Below are 6,217 nucleotides of genomic sequence, written 5' to 3' on the forward strand. Positions count from 1 at the left end.
TACTTACTTGGTTTCGAACTCCTTTTCCCCCTTGAATGTACGTTTAATAGTATTTCAACACAATTCCTTCCTATTAGACCTATATTTTATCAATTTCAACATAAGTATAGACCAATTTTGATAGGACTGGTCAAAAGGAGTCGAACGGGACAAACCGGGAGCCAAAATACCTGCTCACGCGCCCTCACGCGCCAACACAAGGTCAGGGTTCGTTTCTCACGCGCCTGATCCGCGCACAATCGCACTTCCACTCGCGGCCTCCCACGCGCCTCGCGTGTCCTTCACGCGCTCGTCTTCAACCTCTCCTCCCTGCAATTTTTTTTTTCCAATCTTTTTCCTTTAATACCCGTTGTGTCCCGAAGCAAAAATTTCATCTCTACAGCTCGAATTTCGTGCTGATTTCTTCTACAACTTTATAGATCTCCTAACTACGGTTCTAACAAGCCTTATTTCATAATTTATTATGCAGTATGAATCAAGATATCGAGATTTAAAGGTTCGGTGATATGGGTTTTTCGTTACCTTCGAATCACCGTCCGATTCAGCTCGTGGCCGTATCCCCTTCCTCAAAGAATTCCTCAGCAACAACCCCTCTTCCTTTACCCTCGATTGATTTCCAATTTTTAAGCAACCAAAACTCGAATTCTCAAAAATTTCCTCCTCTATTTTCTGGGTTTTTCGCTAATCACTATTCTTCGTTTTTCTTCCCTTTTTAAAACCTAATCAAGGCCCTAATACGCTTCCACATCCTCTAATAATCCACTCATCAATCCCACGCCTCCCGCCTACGCGTCCGCCGCCCCTCATCCCCCTTTACAGCAGCTACTTGACGCAGCTGCTTCGATTTTTTTTATTTTTTTTATTTTATTTTTTTTATATATATATTTTTTAATTATTATTATTATCATCATCATCATCATCATCATCATCAAACACAACAAATAAATACAAAATACATATTATCATTATTTTAGGTTGTTACAAAGGGCTAGGGATTTATTTGATAACTTCTCGTGGATCGTAGCCTAAGATAATCGCTACCAAAGTTCATCCAAAATCTGATTTATCGCTGGAGATAAAACAAAGGATTTCTTAGTGGGTAGCCGATTCTAGGGGTTTCAAGCCCCTATTTCTTCATTGAACCTCTTTCATATCCTATCTTCAGGCTAAAGGAATTGGTTTGGAGGAACGTCTTTGAGTGTAGTACCTTAATTTCCAGAAATCGTTCTCGGTATGCAACTCACTCGAAATGCCAGATTTTCGATCTCGTGGGTAGCTTATTTTACAACGTTTCAGCTCTCGATTCCTTCATCAAGTTTACTCAACTTCTTCCTCTGAAGCTAGAGGAATCCTTAATTTGAAGGAAAAGAGACCGTAGATATGAATTTTGACTCTTATCCCCAATTTAATTTTGAAACCTATTTCCTTCAATTTGGCACGCTCTCGAGGTTATTTTTCTTCGTGGTCTTCTATGGAAGCATTCCTTGGAGGTGCAGAAACTGATTGGAATCATTCTTGCTCGACGAGTCATCATGTATCCTCGGATTGGATTTTCAAGTTTTTCTTGAAGTTCTTTAATGGCGGATTGAATTGGGGGAATGGTTTCTAGGCACTTTCAGCACTCTATTCCTTCATAGAACTTGTGGGTAATCTTCTTGAGAAACTGTAGGAATAAGTTTTGTAACACCCAAAAATGAAGGAAATTAGATTGAACAAGAATAAGCTGCCCATGTAAGATCCTAATGATCAAAAGGGAAGGAATTAATGGATTAAGCAAGGGTGATGATCTCAAGCAAGTCATTCTTATAGCCTAACAAGTAATGTTAAGGAGTTTAAGACCTATGGAAAAAGGATTGGAAAGTAAAAGGAAGTGAAAAGGGCAAAAATGTCATTTTTCCAATTATAAAGGATCTTCCCGAATTTTTACTTTCTTATCTAGAAGGAATTTAAAGAGGCTCAAGAAGGGAAAAATGATCAGCATGAGATGAAGGATTTTTTAAAAAATTATGGATTTTTCAGGAAAAATAATATTAAAATATTCGGTAAATGGAAACTTACCATAATACCCCTGGAAGAATGGATAATTATGAAAATGCCCCTCTGATCAGAATCAGAGCATCTACAGTGACCATCTGAGAAACATCTCTGGAACTCGAATCTCAGCCGTTGGATCTTCCCCGAAGTTGGATAAGATCTAGACAACGGACAGATCATCACATCCAACGGCTGGTATTCAAAACTATAGTCGGTAAAGCCCTGATTGAAGTGAATTTTCCGACGAATTATCCAGAACGTTCAATCTCTAAATCATGATGAATCTGGAGCTTTCAATGTCGGTTTAAGCTCCTCCTATAAAGTCTGAAGTAGGGGCAACAATATGGAACAAGACTCGAGAAAGTTCAAGCACCCATTCGAGAGTTATGAGCGTTTAGTTTATGGGTCTCCTACTCTCAGGTTTCTTCCAAATTCGAGAGAAATTCTCCACCATTCTTCCTCAACCTTATTCCTATAGTTTCTAAACAAGATTACCCATAAGTTCTATGAAGGAATCGAGAGCTGAAACGTCGTAGAACAAGATTCCCAAGAGATCGAAAATCTGGCGTTTCGGGTGAGTTGTATACCGAGAACGATTTCTGGAAATTAAGGTTCCACACTCAAAGACGTTCCTCCAAACCAGTTTCTATAGCTTGAGGAAAGGACATGGAAAAGGTTCCATGAAGAAATCGGGCCTTGAAAACCCCTAGAATCGGCTACCCGATAAGAAATCCCCTGTTTGGATTTTCATATGAACCCTAAAACGAGTATTACACAAGGATCTATGAAAGCAAAACTCAAAGAACTGTAAGTTAAGGCGCTGAACCGACCAAATTACTCGGGATTTAAGGAACATTAAAATAACCCACTAAATGAGCCCTAATGCCTATCAAATTTTAATGATGAGCATATTATAGCATGTTTAGGTTATGTGTGAAATTTAGTTGTAAATGGATAAGGATAAGTAGGTAAACCAAGAAACGGGGCAAAATGACCATAATGCCCTTAAGGATATCTACCTACGGTTCATGACCTAGATGACCTCCAAATGCTATAAAACTCTACAGTAGATTTTATTGTATGATGATTGATGAGGTGGTGAAGTTTGAAAGCCACTGGAACTCGTTAAGTAGCAAAACCAAGAATTAGGGGTAAAATGACCATAATGCCCCTAAGGAAGACTACCTACGGGTTAAGCCCTAAATGACCTCCTAACATTATGAAATGTTGTATGAATCCTTATCTCATGATGTTGTATAAGGTAATAAAGTTTGGGAGTCATTGGGAACGTTAGATAGCGAAACCAAGATATGGGGAAAAATGTATATCACGATCCACATGACTTTACCTCCTAGGATGACTAACGAGGTACCCATGAGATAAGAGATTCCCCATAGGTACCCTTGGTTGCTAATAAGATTCTAAGTGCACAAGGTTTCGTTAGACTATTCCTAAGAATAACCTTTAGGTTTCAAGTTTGACCCAAGACGTTATGCATAAACCTAGGATCCCCAAGAATATAAGGAAACGCCTAGGTTAAGGCAGATGGTATGCTTAACAAGTTGCTAGGATCCATGCTCGGAGTAACCATTATCTCCCATCATGAAGTGTACCACGAGATCTCTATTCCTCTTTAGGTGAGATGCCCTACTATATGTACCACGAGCAGGTGTTAATGATGGACTTATTATTTTCCTCACCTAAATGAGATGCCCTGCAATACGATATGCTAGCAGGATGCCACGTTTGTGATAATGTCACCTATGCCCTCATGGGGAGAAAACTAAGGGTTACTTTGGAAGTGTTTTCAGGACTAAAACACAATATATGACATGACAACCTCTAAGGGTTAGTTCCTGAAAACAAAACAAGAAGTCATATCCTAGCCAAGGTCTAAATATGCTCCGAATCACCAACCATGTCCTATATGGTCTATTTTATATGACATGAGGATAAACTCAAGATTTCAAGTTGGTTGGAGCAAGTTTTGGAACATAAGCCAAGATGGAACTTAAGGAAACGCCTAAAGAAAACATGTCGAGATTCGAGACCCTTCTAGAACCCTTTAAGGAGCCCAATATAAACTTATGACCTTCTAGAATAACTCATGCTAGCTATTACGATGGGTTCATATGATCACGAATGTATATAACAACTTAGGCCTCAAGAAAATAAGAATCTTAGAAACTTACAAGATTAAGAATCAAGAACAAGCTATACAACCACCAAGACAATAAGAATGCTAGGTACCACTCAAACATAAGGGACCAAAGTCCTCAAGACTCAAAATTCAAGAATGCTAGGTATTACTGTAAGCATGTCTAATTGTGGCCCATAACTCCCACCATGCGATGCTTTTTAAGGAGGCCTTTTTCCTCTTCTAGGTGGGATGCCCTACACCGTGTTTTCTTTGCAGGATGTCATGTTTGGCCTCATTCCCCTCACCTAGATGAGATGCCCTGCACCATGTTATGATTTGCAGGATGCCATGTTCATGCATGTATCGATCACGTGACCTTTATGGTCTAAGCCATGTTCATGCATGTATCGATCACGTGACCTTTATGGTCTATCATGGGGAGAACCTATGGCCATGATGGAGCAAGAAGAGAGTAAGTTACCCTAGCCATGAATTAAGAATCTCTTAAGACCTCCCACGGTACGTCATGCGTATGACTTAGACTACGCTGCTTGGAACGTAAGAAGCCTTGAGCGTAGGTTAAGGTTGACAAGTTTATGTCAAGTACCGTAAATCTTAAGGGGAGTGTCTTGGAGAACGAATTAAGAAACATAACAAGAACTTATGACAAGAACAAGAACAAGAACAAGAAAACCAAAAGTGTGGTACCCTAGCATATCAAGAACACGATTAAGAGCCTACAAGTAGGCTGCTTACTGAGTCTTGTACTCATTCCTTATTCTCCATTTTTTTTTCAGGAAATAAGGAGCTGGTCGAGGTTGAGAGCGGACTCTAGAGCAGGTGCCATAGACAAACCTCACCCATCGTCCTTCTACCCTTTTGTGTCGTCCCTTAACTTGTGTTTTAACTATTGTGTTGTGTTGTGTTCTAAAATACTTTGTATAAACTTTATTTTGATATAATGTTTGATATATTTTAAGTTTTGGTTGTTTTATTTTGTTGAAAAAAAAAATTTACCCGTCTTTTTACAGTCATCGAGTCAACCCGGTCCTTACAAGTTTGAAGAGAAATGGTGGAGGATTTCTCTCGAATTTGGAAGACATTTGAGAGTAGGAGACCCATAATCTAAATGCTTATTGCCTTCAATTGGGGGATCGACCTTTCTCGATTCTTATTCAGTATTGTTGCTCCTACTTCCGACTTTATAGGAGGAGCTTAAACCGACATTGAGAGCTCCAGCATCTTCGTTATTTAGAGATCGAACTTTCTGGATAATTTTTTGGAGATATCAACTCCGATCATAGCCTTACCGACCTTGGCTTTGAATACTAGTCGTTGGATGTGATGATCCGTGCGTGTTCGTTCTAGATCATATCAAATTTTGGAGGAGATCCGACGGTTGAGATTTGAGTTCGAAAGATTTTGCTCGGATGGTCACGGTAGATGCTCTGATTCTAATTAGAGTGGCATTTCTGTAATTATCCATTCTTCCAGGGGTATTTTGGTAATTTGCCAGTTTTCGAATATTTTATTATTTCTCGAAAAATCCATAATTTTTCTACAAAATTCTCATCACTTTTTTATCATTTTTTTCCCTTTTTTTGAATCTTGAGATTCCTTCTAGATAAGAAATTACAAATCCGGAAAGATTCTTGATAATTGATCAAATGACTTTTTTGCCCTTTTGATTTACTTTTTCCTTTCCAATCCTTTTCAAAAGGCCTTTTTAACTCCTTGAAATCACTTGTTAGGGTACATGAATGACTGGACTAAGTCCTTTGTTCTTACTTAATCCTTTAATTTTTTTCCTTTCTATCCTTGGGGTCTTTCATGAGTGGCTTATTTGTATGGGAGATAATTTTCTTCATTTTAGGGGTGTTACATATACATACTCGTTACAAACACAAAATACGAAATAGACTCAAAAGAAGAACAAAAAATACTAGATTAAAAACAGAGGTTAGTCCATGGCCCACACTCCAAAGTCCGCTCTCATCTATGACCAACTCTTAGTTACTTGAAAAAAAATGATAAACATGGAGT

At 38.7% G+C, this 6,217-nt stretch overlaps 1 long non-coding RNA gene across 1 annotated transcript; it reads right to left on the reverse strand.

The window, feature by feature from the left end:
* On the reverse strand, nucleotides 1–565 carry LOC111440579. The gene is made up of 3 exons (XR_002709956.1): nucleotides 523–565; nucleotides 171–309; nucleotides 1–79 (listed from the first exon to the last, which is right to left on the reverse strand). It is a non-coding gene; the product is annotated as an uncharacterized LOC111440579 (long non-coding RNA).
* Between the last annotated feature and the right edge of the window lie 5,652 nt (nucleotides 566–6,217).

Source organism: Cucurbita moschata, unplaced genomic scaffold, assembly GCF_002738365.1.
Source record: "Cucurbita moschata cultivar Rifu unplaced genomic scaffold, Cmos_1.0 Cmo_Scf00484, whole genome shotgun sequence".
Taxonomy (NCBI): domain Eukaryota; kingdom Viridiplantae; phylum Streptophyta; class Magnoliopsida; order Cucurbitales; family Cucurbitaceae; genus Cucurbita; species Cucurbita moschata.